General features: G+C 40.6%; 1 protein-coding gene and 1 non-coding gene across 11 annotated transcripts in view; both read left to right on the forward strand.

The window, feature by feature from the left end:
* MACROD2 (mono-ADP ribosylhydrolase 2) overlaps positions 1-22903 on the forward strand; it is an 837243-nt gene that overhangs the window by 353938 nt on the left and 460402 nt on the right. The gene's annotated exons all lie outside the window — the stretch shown is intronic.
* Positions 20432-20623, forward strand: LOC116216387 (U2 spliceosomal RNA). Its single transcript, XR_004159070.1, has one exon. It is a non-coding gene; the product is annotated as a U2 spliceosomal RNA (small nuclear RNA).

Below are 22903 nucleotides of genomic sequence, written 5' to 3' on the forward strand. Positions count from 1 at the left end.
GGTTTACAGCACCAGGTAACTGCTTGTCCTTTTGTTGCTTCCCAGTTCTTTCGGGTTAAAAAAAAAACAAAACAACAAACGGCAAAGCAACGCAAACCAAACCCAAACAGGTGCAAAGCATTCATTTGAGTTTCTTCCTGCGGTACAGATGGCTTTAAAAGGATTTTATAAATTTATGGCCTCTATCATCTCAAGTTCTGCTCTTTCATAGCATTACAACAGGTTGGCAGCCAAGTTGTGCGTTACTGTGCTGTAGTTGAGCTGTTTGGAATATTACTTTGAGAATTGGAAGGGCTCCGGGGTGTTAAAACTGATTATGAGATTTTTCTTTGCTTGACAAGATGAGCAGGTCCATGTGAAGTATAAGGCAGTTATGTGGATTGACGGCAGACAGGTTTCAATCACAGAATCATGTTGTGCTTCGCTCATTTTTGAGGTGGGATGCCAGCAAAATCGAGTTTCAAGAGGATAATTACAGCCCAATCAAATCCTCGGGTTAGGCTTCATGACTTTTTTTTTTTCTTAAAGAGATTCCTCTGAGTGAATTATTGCATTTTGAGTGTTCTTCAGAAACTTAGTTTGTAATTTGTCTTCCTGAAAATCAGAAGAGCAGGTTGAGTTCTTTAGGTAGAGTAAAAACTGTCCAAAAATCTTCATTTTATAAGTTTAATAACATCAAGGGCACCCAGTTCTTATCAGTGAATTTTCCATCTGCTTCTGAACATGACTTCAGCGTGAGTTTGACCCCAGCTCCATGTGCTGACGGTCACCTCTGGCAGGCAGGAGTCTGGTGAAGTGATCCTGGGCTATAATTGCCCTCCCCAGAGATAACTAGTTAAGTACCTGACCCTTTTAAAAAATCAGAAGTTAGCTCTATGAATGGGTGCTGTTTAGAGTGGTAAAATAATTCCTTTGGCTAAGCAGGATAAGCTGTATGACCCAGCCAAGCTCTTTTAGGAACTATAGTCACACACATCCCAACAATAAGACAACATTCACAGCTCCCCTTGTATCGTTATACTATTTATTGGTCTCTGACTGCAAAGGTTGGGTAAGGGCTACAGCTTTTCTTAATCCTCTTGCTTGAGAACGATTTGCTGCAGACCCTGGTTTTCATTTGTATGCTGGAGTCAGAGTTTAGGCTCCTTTTGCTGGAACTGTCTCCTTGCCAGCTACTTTGCACTTCCAAGTTGAGTCAACTTAAACTCTCAAACTGTTTCACTGGGGATGAGATTGGGCCCCGGCTCAGCTCCAAAATCCAATTTCTAGCATTATGTTTCTGTTTCTCCCAGACCTCCTGGGAAGGCTTTCTGGCATGATGGGAGCACTCCAGGTAACAACCAGTGTCCTCCCTGGCTTTTGGATGGATGGATGGACGCCAGATGCCATCCACCATGTCCCCTCTAGCTGGGATCCCCCTCTGCTGTTTCTGGTGGGTGTTAAGTCCATCCTATTTTGCAGTTCATGCATTAGTAAGAATTACTTTGCATAGGGCCAATCCTGAGTGAAGGTGCTCCTCACCCTTACAAGGTGGTAAGTGACATTTTCATTTTGATACTGTAATACATAGGTCTATCATATAAGAAATTCCTGTTACTTTCTCTGTCAATCATAGACTTTCTGTGGGTGTGTGTGTGTGTGCATTATTCTCAACTTTTTCTACTGCTTCTACTTATTTCTGCTTCTCGGATTATACAGCATATGAGTTGTAGCAAGATGAGTTTTAACTTGGAAATTGCAACTTGTGATTCAGCAGTGCCCTGGTAATTCAAGTTCTAATGCTGAAGCATATGTTCAGTCTAGATAGCAAACTCCCAAGGTGTCTTTGAAGAAATCCCACTAAATTTCCTGGAAAAAAAAAAAAGAAAAGAAAAAAAGTTTTGTTGCTCAGAATGTCATCTTTGTTTCTTTTATACACCCAGAAACACCATTACCCTGCAGGTGTCACAGAGCCATCTGAGCCTTCACCACCTAACCTGAGTAGAAAGTCAGGGCTTGTGAAACCAGACTAAATAAGCAACAAGAAAGAGCTGTTCTTGCTCTGTTACGCATGTCCTCTGTTTGGGGTTTTCATCTTTCTGCCACTGAAGGCATTGCTGGTGGCTGGTCGATGGCTGTCCAGGCCACAGCTGTGCAAGTCCAGCCTCAGTCCTTTGTAGGAAGCTGGTTCAGGATGCTACGGCAGCAAGAAAATACTAGATAAATACTAGATTTTCCAGTCACCTACCCCAAACCAGTGGAATGGGAGCTTGACCTCCTGCTTTTTGCATAGGACGTGGAAACTTTTGCTGTATATGTCTATGGGAGCAGGAATGTGAGATTAGTGGAAAAACTAATGTAGCTTTTCACTTCTCAGTGACTTAAGTTGGTTGACAGTAACCCTGGGACAAAATGTAGTTGAGGTGTAGCAGTCCAGGTGCAGTATAAGCAATTCTGATGTTTTTCTTCCATATTCATTTTTTGGCAGTGTGTAATTCTTTAATACAAAGCAGTTGTTTTCTTTTTTAATGTTAGTTACAGGGAAATTTATGGTTTATTTGTACTTCTCCACAAATATTCAAGTGCTCTTCTGGAAGGAGGTACGCAATAAATAACATTGCTTCATACGCAGAGTGAGCATTAAATCATTTAATAGTATAATAAGAAAGGCCTGAACTAAAATCCTTGTGGACTTCCTGAAGTTTCTTTTTTTATTACATTTTCCAGTATTATGTTCTTTAAAGGAAGACTTTCCCTCACGCTGGTATATATCCAGGCTTATCTGAAGAATAAAATACAGCAAAACATTCACTGTAACTACGAAACAGATATACGGAATAGAGAGAAAATATATCTATATTACATCACTATGCTGTAATTTGAAATATTTCTATGCCTTTTATGAATACATTCAAGTCAGAGTGGCTGGCAGTATTAGCAGTGCTTGCGATAGCTCAGGTTTGCAGATACCCAAATTGAGATACAGATTCTTCATTTTCAGTGCATCGTTCTGAATTATTTTGAACTCTCTTTTTCAGAAAATGGGTTGTTGGTTTTGTTTTTTCAACACTGCTGCTGCTGCATCAAAAACATAATATTGCAGATTTCTCCTCATGTAAGTTTAAAATGCACATGGAAGCTGGAAGGTCTAAACACACAGAGATGTATTTTCAGCAAGGACTAAGCATAGAGCTAGCAATAGCAGAGGCCTGGAGCTCAGGGAGTGACTTCATTAGAGGCATCACCAGCAGGTTTTTTTCATCTTCTTAGGCCCAATCCCAACACCGCTTGTTTCATACAGCCTATGATGCTTGCAGCCCCATTTCAGCTTAGTAACAGTCCGTTGCCTCTGAAAGCACACTTCTGAGCCTTTTTCTTTGAGGGACATACCTGTGCTCTGAAAAGTGACTGTAGGGAATGTAATTGCAGACGTGACATTTTTTGCATTTCTTTTGTCCCGGTGACTCAGATTAAAAGTCACGCATACAAATAAAATGAATTGCTTGGATGTAACCGGCTGTTTTGCCAAGAGCTTGGGAGCCGGCCTTCATGCTTTCTCACCAGCTATCACCTCCCTCTGTAGGTTCTAACTGAGCACTGAAGGCACGTGGAGGAGAGCTAAAGATAGGAGGAGCTATCTTTAACTTGTCAGTCTTCAGGATAAAATTGCACTCATGACTCGATTTTATTTTTTCTGCTCGTTCCTTTGCTCTGTGTATTTTTGAACTTCCCATGTATATCCGTGCATGATGGTAGGGATTTGGGAATAAATTTACAGCTGATCTGAAGTACTTACAAAAAAAAAAAAAAAAAGCTGGTGAAATTATCTTGCGCTTCTTGTCGAATTAAAGATGTAGCCAACAAAACCATAGTGCCTTATGCTACGTAGCAGCTAGTTTAGCTTTACACGTGCACTTTTTCAAGACATTCCACCATGAAGTATATATCTATGTTTTTAATCTCTGTCTTTTGGTCTGCTCTTTGTTCTGACAATGTGGTGTGCAGTACGGTTCAATTCCTTTGCTCACTGGAAATGTTAAAGCCATTTGCTGTTCTAACTGATCCCTGCTTGGAGTGTTTTATTACTGACGCAATCTCGAGGTGAGCATTATAAAGTGAAGTATTATTCTTGATTTCACTGCGAAGCAGGAGGGAGTCAAACTGCAGGCATCCAATGTCAAAATCGCCTTTTCTAAAGGATTTTTTTAGCGTGAAGATGGAGTGCATTTAAGGCTGTGTTTGCTGATCTTGAAGCTTGGGATGTAATGAGTAAAGTGACAGAAGAATATGACCTTGCAAAGAGTGAGACGGCTAAAAGCTAAGTGAGCTTTGGGAATAATGGAAATGAGGCACAGTCCAAATGAATGGGACCTTTAAAGGTTGCCTTTCTTCTCACAAAGGTTTTTTAATACAATATGAAACCTCTAACAAACCCTTAAGAAAAGACAGTTACGGAGCCATCCATAGGCTTCCGAATCCAAGGTGTTCCAACTGGCTGCAGTTTGACAGCCATAGAAACCATTTCCCATTTAATCTATTTAACTGGATTAAAAGAATGTTTCCTTGCTCTTGGTATGTAGACTATTTAGTCATTAATTTGGTCTTACACTGTTTTCACTGTTGAGAGTTGAGCATATTGTGGAAAATTAATTATCTTAGAGCATACTATATTTTATGAAGTATTGATTTGCTTTTTCCTATTTTAGAAAATTGTACTTTTTTTCCTCTTTAATTGAATTTATTTCTTCAGAGGAGTTAGACTGTAAAATGCATGAAAAGCCAGTATTTTGAAAAGCAGAATGTATTGAGTCATTTTTTGAAACTAATTTGAAATATTTTGGGCACCCTGCTTTCACAGCCACCACTCGTAGCTTGCTGGTCCCAATAGAAATTGTACTGTGCATTTTCAGCTGTTTCAGAATTAGCAGTAATTATCTGCGGGCTGGAAGTGAACTGATGAAGGTGTTGTGAAGATGAATTATCTTTTTGTAGGGCAGGCATTCAAGTTCCCATGCGGTGGTGGTAGCATAGGTCCTCCAAGAGGATGTCCTTCACAACTGAGGCAGCACTGAGCTGTCTGTGAATGATTCCCTGAGACTTGAAGAATAGAAGGAATACAGCAAAAAGACTAGAATATTGTCAAACTGGCATTTGCTATTTATTTTTGAGTGCCTTTTTGGAAAGGGAATTTTACTAACAATTTTAATTATTAATGAACAGTATTATAATATAATGTTGAGCTCCTGCTTCTAACATGTAACAGGCAGGTTTCTTACACTTAGCTATGTTTTTTAGTATACTGGTACAGCTCTCTTTTGCTTTCCATGCAATCTTCTTATCCCTGATTTTGAGTGTATTCAAAGCTTTATTCTCTGTATCGTGACTTCAGATAATTGATTCTTTCATCTTTCATTCTAGAGTTTCCATGCTTGTGAAAAGGAGAGTTGAGGTAGGAAGGTGGTTGTTCTTTGTTATTATTGTTTTCCCTTCCTCTTCTCGTTCCCCTTTCCCTTTCCCTTCCCGTCCCCTTCTCCTCCTCTGAACTGGTGTTATTCCCTTCTCCTTTTCTCTCAGGTTTTATTGTGGTTTTCTTTAGCTGACATGTGAGTGCTCACCATTTCAAAACAGCCCACAGATGCAATTAGCCATTTGTCAAGGTGTGCAGGAGCCGACCAGCCTCCTCACTGCAGCTAAGTCCTTTCTTTGCTCTGCTGACACACCACAGTATTATCCTCTTAGCTCCGTGAATGAGAAGTCCCACAGCAATAGAAGCCTGTCTGGTTAATATATAAAAAAACCATTGTGCACATTCACCCTTTTTTTCCTTTCTCGGTGCGGACTTGTTTTTCCCTTTCATCTTGGTGTTTCTGAAGGCAATAACAAAGCTTTGTCCACCAGCAGTTATAAATTTCTGGTGTGCCACACCCCCAATTCACTGCTATTATGCTTGGGCTTGTACAGCGGGAACCCCAGGAGGCATTTTCAAGTATCTTCTCCATCCAGCTCGAGCAGTTCTCATCACTCCAGAAATGTCTTTCTTTAGCTTATAGGACAGAAGAATGAGCTCCCTTCAGAGCTTAATATACCTTCGCTTCACACAGAAGCTGAAAGGGTGCTGAGGTAATGTAATGAGAGCGCAGGCAATCTGAGTTGGAAGTAAAACGTATTTTCTCTGTTATGTGCTCACCCTTTTCTGCCCTGGGGCCTAAAAACTGAAATCTACGCTTTAATTTAGTGTTCTCCACCTATACGCTGAAATGCTGCTAATGATTCCAGAGAGTTAATAAGAGGGTAGCAAAAATCATATGTCAGGAATGTCTGAAACCATAAAAATTCTAGAGGCAAGACAATTTGACTCAAGTCAATGGATTTTGAAAATATAATTTTCTGTCTACTGGAGGCTGGGGAAGAGAACATATTGAGTTCATTTGTATCATAGTATTTTTTACAAACTCCTTATTAAATCAAATTTGAAGCAAAGGTTCATTAAACAAGTTAGTGTGCTATTACTTTTTTTTAAAGAATGGCTAAACTGAGTAGCTATCAAAATTAGGAATCATTTAAAAATCTAGATCACTTTTAAGTAGACACACTGGTTGTTGCTTTTTTTCTCTTTTTTCTTTTTTTGTGAAAACAGTACTTTCAGGAAAAAAAAAAAAACAACAACAGAAAACAACAGGATTAATGATTCACCAGCTCAGTTATTCTTATGAACGTGCCATGTGTGTCAATTCTTTTCTTCCCTTTTTTTTTTTCCAATGCATGAACCTCTTACGGGCAAGCCTGTAGTGTGTCATGAGTGCAGAGATGTGTTCCAAGGAGATTAATACTCATTTCCAGAAAGATGGCAATTTCTCATGATTTGTGATTTGTAGACATGGCTATTTACGGTGTCTAAAAATGCTGAACCACGCATCAATTATCTAACCTGTCCAAATTTTTGTTAATGCTGTGCAGAAGTTCATTTATTCTGTAAAATAGTTGCTGTTCATGACACTTCAGCATCTGTTTCTGAATGATACCTTCAGCTCAGTAGTGAAACTTAAGCCTACTTTGGAGCTGGAAGCTAATGTATGTACTGATGTTGCATGATGCACTTTAAGCTTTTCATTTGTATTTAAAATAAAACTGATACACACTAGTTTCTTTCCCAGAGAAGTTCAACTTAAACTAATTCTTAATGATACAAATGCATTGAAAACTGGTTCATAAAACCGTCAGAAACAAAGAGCCAGTTTACTCGAGCTTTACTGTCATGGCTAAAAAGCATGTTTTCCTGGCAGCAACCTGACTGGTTGGCTTGTTTTTCCTTGGTATTGCTTTTACATAGCTTGCTAAATGAGATGGAAAAATACATTACTGCAATATATATTTTCTGTGAGATGCACTTGGACAAGGTGTCCTTGTGCTGGTTGTCACATCTAGTCCCTGCCTTCTTCTAGTTAGGCTGAGATCCTTTTCAGAGGGAGCGATGCCTCCATTTTTCTGGAGTGGAAGGAAGGAAGAAACCAAATGAAAAGCCAGTAGGTTGGGAAAAAGATCTTGAGGAAGGGAGTAACACCTTCTCCTGCGCTGGCTCGCGGGTGGTCTGTATTGCTGCATTGGTCTGTGGAGGGCTTGTTGCAGAGCAAAGCTACAGAGACAGCATGCTCAGCACGCAGGGTCAGGGCAATGCTTTGGTCACCAGCTTATTGGTGGCTATCTGTGTTAAGCTGTGGCCAGCATTTACAGAAGGGTGATGTGCTGTAAACAGCCATGCTAGACAGCAGCATCAGGACAAGTGAGAAGTGTGCTGGTGCTACCCCATTACCAACATAGTAAACTAAAGCTGGTAAGTCTAAACAAAATTTTCTTTAGTCCCTAATTTTGAACATACCTTTATCATTTTTAGTGGATTGAGGCTGACAGGAGATTTGTGGAAGAAGATTTTTCACAATTCTAATGAGAATGTGAGTCCTTTGTCAGTGTGCAACAAAATCCTGCATCATTCACAGAATTTAAGATGGTGCTAATGTTATCCAAGATTGTTTATAGAGGGCAATGGCTAAATATATCTTCAGAGCGTAATTGATGCATTGGATGTGGTCTTGCCAATTAAAATGGTGACTATAACCAAAGGCCTCGTTACATGTGTGTGAACAAGCTGGGTACAGTCCCCAGAAAGGTAACTATCTGGCAACGCAGCAAAATGGTCAACTTTAAAATTCTTGTGGTGGTGTCATCACGGGCTAGGAACAGCTGAGCCAAGGAATTTTCCCTCACTTCAATTTATGGTCAATTGACATGCTTTTTATCACCCATTCTGGTACTGAGCACTAAAAACAGACGAGTGTGTATTGAGGGAAGTGCACCCAGCCCTCAGCAGACGGCTCGGCTGCCCCAGTGCCCCATCCGCCATGTTGGGCCATCCCTTCCCCTCGGCCCAGGCCTGCTGCTGGCACCACACACTCGCACAGCATTTAGTCTTTAGCACTTACCTCGCTTGTTTGGGATATCTTTCACTGGCCTTTTCCATTCTTCTGAGCATATGGGCACTGCTGGAATAATATATTAAGAAAGGAACAGAATTTTCTTGCTGGCTCAGTAGTAAGCTTCAATTTCTAGGGTTCCTAAGCTTGTATAAAATTTATCTTATCTACATCTTATGATCTGGTGACTATTTAGTAATAACGGTCACCCACACAGCGAGCTGGGATACCATGCTGCTTGGTAATGAGAGCTCCTGGAGTTCTGTGAAGGCATCGATTAATCATCCTAGTGCCAATTAAAAAGGCCATTAGAAATACTGTCCGTAGCCTTCAATCCCACATAGCGTGTTTGTTCTCACAGAGGTGCATGGATAGCCTGCTTGGACTTGCAGGCTTCCTTTTTCAGGATGGCATGACCTGGCAGAGTGATCAGTGTACATTCTGTCTTATATTGTACTATGGTTAGATCCCAAATTTATTCCAATCTATTCAATAAATCAGGTTTGTTTCTGTAGTGGGACATAGTTCTTTGTATGGCACAGTTATACTCAAGCTCTCATTGGATTTGACCTACTGTGTTATTGGAGTGTGATTTTAAGGTTAACATTCACAACTTCCTTTCAGAACAGGGACTTTTCTGTCTCACAGCTCCTGGTGAGGAACAGTGTATTAGTGTGGGTCTCCAAGTAAACTTTTTACATAAATAATTGAGGGCGGAGGAGGTAACACTGTTTGTGACTTCATTTCGAATTCTTTTCGTCAATTGCTTTTAACTTCTTCATATTTCACCTGTTTGGGTTGAGACATGCCTAATGCCCGTTGTGTTTTTTTTTTTTTCCCCCCCAGAAAAGTTCATTTGAAAGCGGACCATTATGAGTACAGAGTAATGCTGTTTGTCTGTGTGAAAAACCTCCCGAAAGTTTCTTTTTTTATCATGAAGCAGAGCTCTAGTGCTTTGAGTAAGGATTTGAAAATTCTTGAGGTGGCTAGCTTTTTGTTTTTTTCTTGTAAAACATCTACTTAAGGTTTTCAAAGGTACGTGGCACTGGAAGCCAGTGCTGTCTCACGCTCCTCAGAGGCATTAAAGTTTTAGAGCTGTGTGTTGCAAGAGAAATGGAGCTGGATCAAAAGGGTCTGCAGTACATGCAGCACCCAGATCAAGAACCTGGAATTGAGCTTGGGATTTTTCTCTACTGTTAGAAAATACTTTATGAAACACGGTATCAGAACACATACATATCATCCCATTGTCACAGAAAACAGTCTGCTACCCCTGTCTTTCAGCTGCTTAGGTACCAGATTTTTCATAAATAGATCTTCTGGAATTGTTGCTATGCTTGTTGGCATCAGTGTGCTGCTCCGCTGTGGGATTTCAGTTCAGCTTTCTAGGTTATATTAAAAATAATAAGTTGAGCAGCCAGTATACGTTATAAAAAATATAAATAATAATCCCAGCAAAAGAACTTCAGTCTTCTTTCCCAGCCCACAAAACCCAGAAATGACATACAGAATCTATGCATCAAATTAATGTCAGACTTAAGCTTATTTGTGCATTTTTGCACTTTGTATATGAACATTATAATTCAGTTTTCTGATAGGATATATCTGATAGGATGTATCTGATAGGATATATATGGTATGATCATGGAGCCCCAGAGATTTTGTTTGCAGAAGGTGACACAGCTTTAGCCTTGTGCTGGTAGGGAGCTTCCTGCTTGGTTTTGGTGCTGGAACTGTGGGGGCTCTGCAGAGAAAGGAGAAGGCTGTTCTTGTCTCGCAGCATGGCACCACTGCTGCCACCCTTGTGTCAAGCAGACAGCACCTGCCCTTGTCCCTGTTTCTGATTTTAATGTGAACAGAGGCCTGGGCATCTTGCAGTTGTCAGAGCCGCCACTGAAATTGGGAGCAATGCACTGAACTCCACACCATCTTGGAAAGTGCCAAATAGCCGTAGAGGGGGACCCACCAACTTTGCACATGCAGAGGCAGTTGATCTTCGATTTGCTGTGCCCCCATGCCCCAGATTTAAGTGGAGAAGAGAAAATGCCTTTGTCAGATGGGAGTGGGAGTGTTTGCAAAGAGCAAGTATTTTCTTCTTTTTTTTCTTCTTTTCTTCAAGTGATCACATGGCAGCATGCTGTGAAAACTGGGATGATACTGAGAGTTTTGCATTCAGAGCAAAATCCAGAGCGTGTTACAAGGCAGCCAATAATGACAATAAAGCCAATTACTAACTGGCTTCCTTTCAGTCAGCGGGAGCCTGTATTTGTCATTTATATTGGGCAGAGGGAAGATGCAGCTTGTGAACAAATGTTGGGAGAGTTTAAATGGATAACATTTTACATGACAGTTGTTATAATGATAAAGGAACATAAGGCTTGTATCTGCTAAAAGCAAATTTTAAAATGAAGTCCCTTTCCTGCCCTTCAACTTAAAATCTTATGATTATCTTAAATCCCAAAATGCGGCTTCGTTGTTCATTTCCTTTTACCAGAATGCAAAATAACAAGAGCTTGAGGTTTTAGTGTATTTGAAAAAAGTAATCCCTTTTCATTATGACTTCTGGTAGTGCTTTAATTAAAAGCATTAGAAGAACCCTCATGTGCGACAGTTTAAAACACATGTCCAGTGTGCTGGGAAGGGGATTATGTGCAGAATTTGTTCAGTTACAGTGAATACTGGATTTTCTTATTTTGTTGTTTTATCACCTGCTACTCGATTGTGTTTTTTACATGGCAAAGGGAAACAATGCTTTTGTGCATTTCTTCCCTCAATTTTCCCACCTTTATTCCAAGTGAGCCGTCACAGAATGCTTCAGCCCCTATTTCTTTAGGCCTTTTTCAACAAAGAAAGTTTCACACTGAGGAGCAGTGCTGTGCCATGGAAGTCATGTGGTTTTATCAGGCTTCCAGGCTCACACGGTGCTGCTGGAGAGGCGAGATGCTCCCCTTCTGCAGGCTTCGTGAGATGAAGAGGGTAATCCAACAGCAGGCTTTGTGGGCTCACTGTAATCTGATGGTGGAGGTTATATGCCAGCGTTTTTCCTTCCCTGCTCTTCTTGAACAATTTGCATTATGCCATTATCCTGTAAAGCTATATCTGAAGTATAATATGGAGGTGATGATGAGCAATACAGAGTAATAGGAGGAAGTTGCACTAATTGCTGTCCAGAGTGAACGCTTTGGGATCTTAATCTCCAATGTTTTGAAATGGAAAAAGGTGGAGAAAAGAACTGGGAATGTTATGCCCGGTCACTGGAATGTAACACTTTGTATAAATTTTAAAAGGAGAAAAATTTAAGATTTTTAGGAGATGTTTTGAAGGTTGAAAGGCATTTCCGCCCCTTAGCCCGTGTGTAAGGACTGTCACCACTTCAACAGCTGCCAATGCAGTTGACCTGGGTTGGAATTGAAAGATCTTTGATTGACATTTAAACAAAATGTTAATTTATTTACATATGGTGTAGTCCTGGAGGACTTCTTGACATCACCAGAGGCCTTGTAAAGCTGATTCCTTTGATCACTGCATGGAATTTGTGCTATTTTTGTGTTTTTCCTCTCACTAATGTCTTCCTTCAGGAGATGTGGATTACTTGTAAGGTGTCTCTAAGGAGGGAAGTTTAGTTTCATACTTAATTTAAAAAAAAAAAAAAAAAAAGGACAAATTCAATCAGGTGTCTCAGTTCAGCTGAAGTTACAGGCATGTGAAAACATAAAGCACATAGATCCACATAATTTGGTGAAGCAGAGTTACTGTCTGAGAGATGTGTCCCCGAAACAATAACACATGCTGGCTTCTTTGTTCGGCCAAGAGAAAAAATTGCACTTTGCTCATTTTGGACAATAAGTACGTTATGTGAGTGCATTTCTTTACTTTTCTTTGCTAGGTTGTTAGCTGGCAGAGGGCAGTGGTCTGGGAAAAATCTGTTCAGGTGCCCTTTTTTTTTTTTCTTTCTTTCTTTTTTTCTTTAAGTCCTGAGGATCTCACCTAATTACAAGGTGTGTAGAGTGCCTGTGGCATAATTCCTTCCACCCAAACAAGTAACATTCATTCAGGAATCTGGGTGTTCCTCAGCAAAACTCTCCCCGGATGAGTTTAGTTAGCAATTATACAATAAATCTAAATGTGTATTGCTATGAGCATAAGAAAGGGAGCAGAAAATAAATGTGTACTTCCCATGTGGACTTTGAAAAAACACTGATGTATGCACAAAAATATAGGCCCAAGTGTTTCATCATAAAAGAGGAATGAACAAAATGTTGTCATTTCTGATCTCACAAAGGTTAAGTATTTGTCTTGCAATAATTTGAGAGTTTATGGAGTCCATGAAGAAAAATCTGTGCCCATTAATGTATGTTGTTAATGAGTGCCTCCTGTTCATGTAGGATTTTTGTGTATAAGAACAGTTAATAGACTTGCACGTGACTTTTTTAAAATGCCTGCAACAATGTTTTCTGAAGCGTAGGCATCCCATGGAGATGCAATACCAGCATTGCAGCAGGAAGCCCTAGGTAAAATCAGGAGTACACCTATGGTGCCTCAACTGACCTTAATGCAAATTTGTTGAGATGACACACGTTGCTACATCTGAAAAGATTTAAAATGGTCTGGTATGAGCTACCATTGCCACAGTGCCTAGGTGTGTCCTGCTGCACCAAGTGATCCAAGAACAGAATCTATACAGTAGGCTTTTTCCAAGTCCCCTCCGCTACGTGATCCTGCTCTCTCCACTGAAGAATGAGGCACACAGGCAGCCAGGCGTACCCTTTGTCGCAGACATCTCAGAAGATGAAGCTGGGTACTGTCACGTTTGATTTCGTGGCCATTGTAATCTCTCAGTTGTCAGCAGTTTGGCTCCCACCAAGAGCAGCCTGCACAGCACTTCGGGTCACTGGCTGAATGGAGCCTCTTGACTTTGCAGAAATGAATGAAAATGCAGTGAAAAGGAAGCTTTCCCTGGGAAAGCAGAAGAAAACGGCTGCATAGTGTAATAGCAGGTTTCAAGAGAGCTTAGTGAGGATGCTTTAGGAAGAGGGGAGCACACTGCGTTCTGTTCCCTTCTTCTCTTCCAGAACTGCACCTTGCATATAAGATGGGGCAGGCAGGAGACTCTTAGGGTGTTTTAAAAACAAGTAAATGGGAGAGCAAACAGCTGTCACTATTTATTCCCTTTATTTCCTTGGTGAAACCAAAGGAAGCCTCTGATGCTTCACACTCAATGAATGCTTGTCCCATTTTCGTTGCCTGATGGGCTGTTTTTTGACATGCTGCGCAAAGTGAATGAGTGAAATATTGAAGTAGATGACAAGAAAAGAAGATGACAAAAGGAGGGACAGGTTCTTGAGAGAGAGTTAAATGACACCAGCCTCTAAAGATTTGGAAAAAGCCGTTTAAAATTGCTGAGTGTGAAGCAGACATCGCCTGGGTCAGCTTTCCAGCATGACAGCCATAAACACGTGACCAATAATTCAACCCGACAGACGTTCAAGAATACAGATAACGTTCTGCTCATGCACCCAGAATGCAATACGTCAGCCTGGACCTCCCTGACAGCGTGCCTCCCGTCTCTCCCATCCGCTCATTTGGTGAGCGTCCACCCTGTGAAAGCGCAGCCTTTCTGATCCCATTAGAGAAGAGAGGCTCTGTCTCCGCGGTCCTTTTTGCTGTCTGTGCACTCTGTGAACCGCGCTGTGCATGGGGGATTTGTTAAGAGTTGCATTGGAACCCAACGTGTCACAGGCAGCCTTGTTACGGATGAAATGCAGCTGACAGAAAGGATTAGCTGCAACCGAGAGAGAGAAACAAAAAGTCATATTTTAAGGAAGATTGTGGTGCAAAATTTTGATTATTTATTGGGCAAGGAGATAGTCGGGGCTTTGTGTTATTAGAGATTCAGTGCCTTAGGAAACTGGCAGTGAATTCAGCCTGGTGCTGCCAAACTGTACTTCAGAATATGAAGAAGGAGAAAAAAAGCAAAACAAACAGAAAAGCCTCTATACCCTGCAGCTGCAGAGAAAATACTCAGAAACTCACTGTGACCAGAGCTGTGTTCTTGTCTTGAGTCAGCAATCAGCTTGAAGCAATACCTTTGAGAAGAGCGAACTGTGCTGGTCATTTCAATGCATGTGAGCTATGAAGTCTGACGTGTTTCACAGCAGCGAGCTCCTTTCTGTTCCTTTTTGCAAAAGCCTCAGTGTTGTTTAAGCCTCAGTATGCCATTTAAGAATGTGTGTTCTTGGGAGAGAAGAAGAGAACTAGAATGAAGGTTTGTTATAATTATTCATGTAAATTCGAAAAAGAAAAAGGGGGGGGGGGGGGGGGGAAAGCAAGCAAGTTTTGAAATTGTGGAGAAACAGAGAAACAAGGGATATTTTCTTTGCCCACCGGAAAAAGCTTTAGTCATATCCGGAGTCTTGAAAAAATCACAACAAAACCCCCTTCTTCCCACCAACTCCTACACTCTCGGCAGTGCCATATGCCCCAGCTCACAATTATCCAGCTTTTAATGCATTCCACTTCTGCTCTGACAGCTATACAATGTACAACAGTTGCGTAGAGTCAGAAGGCAAATCTGTGAAGCACAAAGAATCGAGAATTTGGTGATAGTTTAAAACAAATGCAGAGAACGTGGAATGAAATAACTTAAGCTAGATACTAATGGTGTTTTTTCCATTTCTCTTTGTCTCTGTCTAAACCTGCTGTCTCAAATTGACTTAGTGCTGTGAATTTCCCTTTGGGTATCACTTCTCCAGCATTTACATGGAGCAGGCTGCAAAGTACAAGAGATCTGTACCCAGTGCTCATGCTCACCCCAAGGAACCTGTTAATCAGTGGAACAATTGCACGGTTATATGGCTTGCATCGTGTTTGAGCATTGGAGCTCAACGTTGGAAAAGCACTGTCATTGCTAATAATTAGTCCTCGGTAAGATTCACAAGGTTTACTTCAGTCCCCTCATGTCAAATTCATACCTACAGCATATCTGAAGTGTCTGAGCCTTTTAAGGAACTGGGAGGTAATCCTTTGTCATTGTGTAAGGCAGAAGGCCTGCGTAGGAAAGGGCAAGGGGACTGTGAAATAATTACTCTCTCTGCATTTAATTTGAGTCAATGAAAATGCCAGAATGATTGAAGTGTTTATGCTGAGGATCAAGGAATAAGATGGGAATGGGGTAATCAAACCCAGGGACATCTTTCTTAAGTTTTTAAATATTTCTTAGGGAGGAGATAACACAGAACTCTGAGAGTACGGCAGGGGAGCGTTGGAAAGAAAATCAGGATCAGAGGTCACACCTGTGTGAAGCGATGGCTTGAAAATGACAAGTAAAAATAGAAAAATGCTCTGCTTGGCAGTGATTAATGGGTTCCTTGACGTGAGGAGGAAGACCAGAGGTGGCTTTGCACTGTGGAGATGGTAATTTGATAGTGGCACTTAACAGGTGAAAAAGCTTGCTGTTACAAGTACAGAAAAAAAAAAACAACAAAAAGACTGGTCTTAATTATGTATGGGCACTCGTGCCCCAGGCCTCCATTGCCCAGGCAGCTCTGCTTTTCAGCTGCACCAGCTGTGATGCTTTCAGCTTGCCATTTTCCCATACTTTGAATATGATTTCTCCTATTCACTTTCTTCCCAGCTGTCCTTGTCTAGACTTTACTTTGTGTTTGCTTGTGCTTTGCTTACCTTGAGCGCTGAATATTCTTCTCTGCTCAGGTGCCCCTTTCCTCTGGCACTACGGCACTGTTTGACCAGCCCCATAAAGTTGGTAAGATGATGTGCAGGGCTTATAGAGCCAGTATAGCTATAGCTGGGTCTGTACGTATGGCTCCCACAACGTGGGAGGTGGGATCAGTCAGATCTTGCTTACACATCTCTTGTATCCCAGGGGTAGGGAAACATTTGCCAACGCCCTACAACTTTGCTTCTCTGCAAGCTATGAAAGCCTGGATTCTGTCAGGTTTTTGCATACTAAGATGAAAAGCATGTTATGGGCTGCTGGCTGCTTCTGTTCAAACATGAAGCATGGATTTTGAGGTTAGCAGAGGTCTGTTTGCTTAAAAGAAATTCTGATCACAATGAATTATGAAAATGTCAATAAATGCCACATTTTAGAAGGTAATAAAATGACTATTAATGTCAAAGGCAGAGCTCCAGGCAAACATTAACAGCAGCCTGAACCACCTACCTGTGTGTACCTTCTTCCTCTGTAGTGTGAGCATGAGGATCTGAAGCAGCCCTGCACCTAAGGAGGGAATTCTCAAAGGCCCAAATAGTCAACAGTGCTTCACAAAACCCATGTTCACACTTTTGTTATGTGGGATTCAGTCCTACTTTTCCACACAGGTCCCTTACGCGTGACGCTAATCCATTTCTCAAATAAAACTATCCAGTACTTCACAATTTAGTATGGTGCAATTGATTGTATGTTTGGACACCACGATGCCAAGTTTTATTTTCCTTTGAAATATCGTGTATGGCAAATTGGAAAAAATAAATAGTCAAATGCCACTGTTAGCATATTTCTCTTTTGCAATATCTTGTAAAAATGTACCAAGGCTTTCCTCTAAGGACGTGAGCTAAAAATAAATAATCTTTCCTTGCTTCAGGTCAGGGTTTAATTTCTTGCCCACCCAGCCAGGACTTACCTAGCCCTTGCCAAGTTCAGATGTGTATGCTATCACAGCACCAGCGGAGAGATTATCAGCCCAAAGAAGCCATTTGGGGAGCGCTGCTATCCACAGGTCTTGCCCTCCCTCTTTGCCAGACTTGAAGTCTGATTAGTGTTTAGACATCACTTTGAGATAATGATAATGTGCCTTTTAATTAGCATCAATATTTCTAATCTTTTGGGGAATAATAATGTGCTTCTTTTTTAGCCCTTGACTGTTGACAGATGGCCACTTATTAAACATCATTAAATTCTGACATCAATCATTTTTGTGCTTTTTAAAGTATGCTCGTCATTTAAATCACATTATATACACGGGAGGAAGGTTTTTCAGACCGGGTTGTTTAGACTTTGATGCAGTGCTGAAGCAGCATTTAGCAGAGGGCTTGTTTTTTAAGATGCTGTAAGTGTAATTTCAGGGGCACTGCTAACTTGTAATTTCAGTGTACGTGCCTGTATGAATGGGGGCTCTCAGCCTGAATGCTTTTGAGACAAAGCCGCTACTTAAACATTTAGAAACTTGAACTTCTGAAAAGCCTGCGCTCGTCTGCAGAGAACATTCAATGCATTTACACAGGAATTCATCTCGGATGTGTTTCTGTGAACGCAGTGAAAAAGTGAAGATGAATTCCTGTACGTTATTTGCAGCAGTGCTTTGCTGACTTGCTGCATTCTTGGCTGGAACCTCTGGTTCGTTATTTGTGAAACTTTGTTTAATGGGCACAATTATAATCTGCATTGTGTCCTTGCTCATCTTAATGGCAGTATTAATTTGCAGGAAGGGACAAAAATTATCTTGCAGAGTTATCAAGTGGTGTTTAGGCTTTCTGAATGCTAATTAATTCAGAGCTCCAGTGCTGTACCTGCTGTTTGAAAGGCTAGCAGCTTGTATTCATCACCTGAGTGACAGCTGTACCTTCCTTTTTTTTTTTTTTTTAATCTTTAAAGAGAAGGGGAAGATTAACTCCTTCCGTGCTGATGATTGATTGCCACATTGAAGTAACAGTTGCTTTCTTCAGATTTAAAATTTGCAGTATTTTGTCTTCAACTGATGTTTGGTTTTGACAGCATCTTAGTAAAAGTGTTGGTGATAGCAATTGTTAGAGAAATTGGTAAAAGTAGCTCTGATACACTGCTGCTTCTCCTGTCATCAGGAAAAATAAAAGTATCTTCGAGGGTTAGTGCCAGAACCGGATCCTCCATATAAGCTAGGAGGGAAAGAATTAAAAGGAAAAGTCAAATTTGAACATTTATAGTAAGTGAGAAATCTGAAGAATTTTCTCTTGGACTCAAGTCCTTTCTTTTTAATACTTAATGTCAAGGAAATCATTAATTAGTTATAATTCAATTAATTTTTCACTTAGTTAAATAAGAAAATACTAAAAAACAATTTTATGTTGCGCATAAGTTATTATCTGTGATACAAAACTGCTGTGGTCTTTGGTAGTGAAAAGAGGCTTTGGAGGCACGCGGGTAATTTCCTTTAATCTGAGAAGGAGCATCGTCTGGTGTAAGGCGGGTGTCCCTCTGCAGGTTGGAGAGGATTATGCAGTTTGTTTTAATGATCGATGAAACAAGGTACAAATACTGGATTACATTGCTTCTTTTCCAGGTAGCTAAGTGTATATGTAAAATCCATCCCTCCATGCCCTCCGTTCCCCCGATAGAAATAGTTTAGTTGTGTGACGTTTTCTTTTGGAAACATGAGACAAATCAACAGTTGTCTCACGTCAGAGGGCTTTGCTTGAGCAGTGGTGCCAAACAGAGTTTCATAAAGGCTTTCCATTAGTATTAGGGCACATTCAGTTGTTTCTGCTGTTATTTGTTTTGCTATATACATGTTTCAGAAGTATAAATGTACAGTAGATGTGCCATAATTTTCTTTTCCGTATCATTTTGAAGACTCTGTGTCTTTAGGGGGACTTGGGGTGGACTTGGCTAATGCCTTTGGGTTTCGAATCCGCTCACATCAGTTTTTACGCGTTCTGATACAGTAAATCTCATTAAGCATGTTTAACTTCCACCATTCACTGCAAGTTCTGTTGACTTCAGTAGCAAATTAAGCATATGTTTAAATGTTGCGTGGAGCCTGAGGGAAAGGTGATTAACCTAAAGAACAAAGCTATGCTATTACAATATTTTAACTCATTAAAATCCAGTAGATTTGCTGATACTGACTCACTAAGTGCTCTATTTTAAAACAATTACCTTTTAGTTAGCTTGGTTCTCTTGTGAGCTTGGAATACCAACATCGGAGTACCAGCTAGGTATTTCTGTTGAGGCAGTACATTTCCTTTTGCTTTTGACCTACTGTTCTACTCTTATAAATAATTAGTGATTATAATTCCTGTTTGAGAATGCAAACTCATTATCAAAATATAAGGTTTGACATGCTTGTTTACAAAGTGCTCTTGAAAACTGAAGTCATTTTTGAAGAAATTGCTGTCTTGTTGCAGGTTGCTCAAACATCTTTTGTTATTACTCATTAACATCAAAGGACACTTTTAGCCTGCATGCTCAGGAATGATTTTTTGAAACGTGTTTTTATAATAAAAGCACGCAGCCATTTTAGCAGTATTATCTTAGTGTTGGTGTTAATTTATCGTAGAGTTCGAGTGAGTAAAAATCACACCATGGCAAGATAGAGATGTGATTTTCGAATAACCATGGGAGATACTGCAATGAATCCAGGAACTATTAAGAAAATACAATGCAATATGTAGTTCTGTCCTCTGTATGTTATTTATTAAAAATTCTCTTAATTTTCCTGAATTTAGTGATACACTTTGTTTCTTCCCTCCCCAAAAGTAATTCTTGCATTTATGTATGACATTTGTAAAGCTTCCATGTGCGCCTGAGAGTAGAGATTTGTTGTTCTTTAATCCATAGGGAGAAAATTCTAAACTAGCGCCATGGTGATTCCAGAACGAGAAGGTAGCTATAGTGTTTGGGGAACGTTGTTGTTTCTCTTTTTTTCAGTTGACAGTAAAAGAAATGATCAAACAGGCCAGGAGTGTTTGGGGAGGCTGGACATGGCATTGGTAGCTTCTCCAAGTTGCTGTGCTGGAGATGTTACCCACAGCAGTATAAACAAATGCACAGAATGGCTCCTGCAGTTACTGCGTGTGCAAAGGCACGAGCTAATTAAAACCTTGGAGTGAGTTATTTGGGGTCTGTAGCCTGTCTTGAGTTTCTTGAAATAAATCTGAGTGATAAAGCTGAATAATTGTTGCTGCAGTGGTGTTAAAAGCTTACGATGATTCAGTCTCGGTGTGTTCTCTGAGTCAGACCCAGGAACCATCGAGTCTGCTGACTTGTGTTTGCTTCTTGACCTTTTGGCAAAGATCAAGTGGAGCATATGTTTTTATCAGTTTAATATCTGTTATGTCCTCAACTTGAGGATTTTATATTAAATGAGTTTGGGGACTGGGAAATGTACTAGGAGCTTACACCATCCTCTCCATGCGTGAAGCTGGCTATTGCTGTGTTTCCAGAACGCTGTGAAAAAAAAAGAAAAAAATTAACAAGTCCCCAAATGACCATAAATGAGTGTGAAGGGAAGAGCAGGAACAGAGCAAGCATAGATTACGCTGCTCTAAAGTTTTCTCTTAATCTCTGCTTATTTTCAGCTCAGGGGTTTCCCCTAACCTCAGTAAATTTTCTGTTAAAAAACAAACAAACAAAAAGCCACTTCTGGCTGCGTTTCAGCTTTGCGTTCACTGTCTTCTCAGTCCGTATTAATAACTATTTTGTGGTGTCCAACTTTGGCACATGAGATTATATCTTCCAGACTGGGCATGCCTTTGTACTGAGAGGATGCAGTGAGCCTACGCTCAATCTCATCCCCGTTGAGGCGCGAGTTGCTGCATCATCATTGCTGCTGGTCTTCACTGACCACTCTTTCAGGTGCTGTTTTTCTGAGGAAAAAATAAAAGAAAAAAGAACAATTGGTAAAAGCTCCAAAATCCCAAAGAAGCATACTGCATCACCGTGCAATATGGGGTTACGTTATAGGCCATTGGAAAGGAGTAGACATGATGGATACCTTTGAGGAAACAGTGCTGCCACAAGTGTTTAAAACTTACTCTGAGAAGTGTGGAAAGCAATGGAGAGTTGGTGTTAACTCCAACATTTCTGATTGATTAAGTACCAGCTTATGCCATTTTATGCCCTGTTATAAACTGCAGGTCCAGAACTGTTCCTGCATGCAGGAATCAGTGGGTGGCTAACACGAGCTGTTTCTGTTTGGCCTGTGACATAGTTACTGCTGAGGTCTATGTAATGCAGCAGGTGATGACAAGCGGGCTTTATAACATCTTTTGAAACAGAATCAAGCCACTAAATGACAAGTGAAAGTGACAGGGTGAAAATTGGAAGTTGTATTAGAAGTAAAATGAGTGCAGCTCAGATGGGGAGTGATGGCGATCCTTTCTGGGTGACATAAGAATTTGACCCTCTGTGGATTTCTTACTGGATATGTGAGATAACCCAGAGAGGAGGTACCCGTGTCACTGTAAATCAGCTCCCCCACTTAAGTCTCATTACCTGGCCACCTTTCAGTTTTAAATTATTTGACCTGCCATGGTTAATAAATAGACCATATAGTGAAGTTGATTTGCTGTGACATTTTTGGTGGTGGGTTGGATATCGAATTAATTGCAATGAAGGAAAATAAAAACAATTATTTCCATAAAATCCCCACATTTTCTATCCCTTGAGTTGGTTGGTGATACCCTTGTCAATACTTATGGCCTCCGTATTTAAATTAGGACATATTAGGTAAAGCTGATGATTCGGAAAAAAAATCACAATGCTAATTAATTGTGACTTCTTAATGTTGCTATTTGAGGGAAGACACAATATTTTGTTTTTAAAAAATTCTACCTAGAATGAAAAAGTAACATCTGCAAGATAGAAACCCAGTGCAGCATAATGCCACCTTATTACTATGTGTGCTACTCTGCTTACAGGTTATTGTAATATATGGCGTCTACTGGCATGGAAGGTTTTGTTTGTCACGGGATCTCTGAGAACACTAATATAGTAAGAGTTACATTAACCCAGGTGAGGAAAGGGCAGCTCAAGGCCCAACAGGCTACATAAAGCCATGACACTGGCCAGCGTGCGAGAAGTGTCTTCATTGCTTTGGGCGGGGAAGCAGAGAGGTTAGCAATAGCTGAGTTGTCCCTTTGTAAAAAGGCTGAAAATGTGGAGGTGAGAACACAAAGGTTGAGATAATGCATGGGAATACGTCTGCAGAACATGCATTGGTGTAGCTGCCCTTCAGGTGCTGGGGGATTGCTCATCCCTGGGGGGGATGTTCCTGATAGACACATTGAAAGAGCAGGCAAGAGCCATGGGAAGGCATGGGCTGACTATTGATGGAACCGTACACTGCCACTTCCTCTGCAGCTTTCTTAAAATGCTGTTGTAGGAAATGACTGCTGCTTTGCTGATCTCTACCTGTTCTGCTGCTTTCCTCGTGGTTGCTATCAGTCTGCATCCATGTGTGCCCCTATGAGATCGAGTGTGTCTGACTGCGTGACTCTAGAAATTATGTCTTGCTTCTGCAAAAATTTTGTTCCCCTAAGTCCAAAATTAACTGTCATTACTCAATTAACAATTGGAACACATAGGTAAGACTCCAAGATTCTCTTCAAAGAGTGATACATAAAGTGACTTCCTTCTGCTGCTATAAAAAACAACAATAAGCATTCTAACAAATTAGTTTGGGGGAATTTATTGCAACACGAGAGGCTTTGATATTTGTAAAGTCAGCATCAGCTTCTGA

Source organism: Meleagris gallopavo, chromosome 2 (assembly GCF_905368555.1).
Source record: "Meleagris gallopavo chromosome 2, MGAL_WU_HG_1.1, whole genome shotgun sequence".
Taxonomy (NCBI): domain Eukaryota; kingdom Metazoa; phylum Chordata; class Aves; order Galliformes; family Phasianidae; genus Meleagris; species Meleagris gallopavo.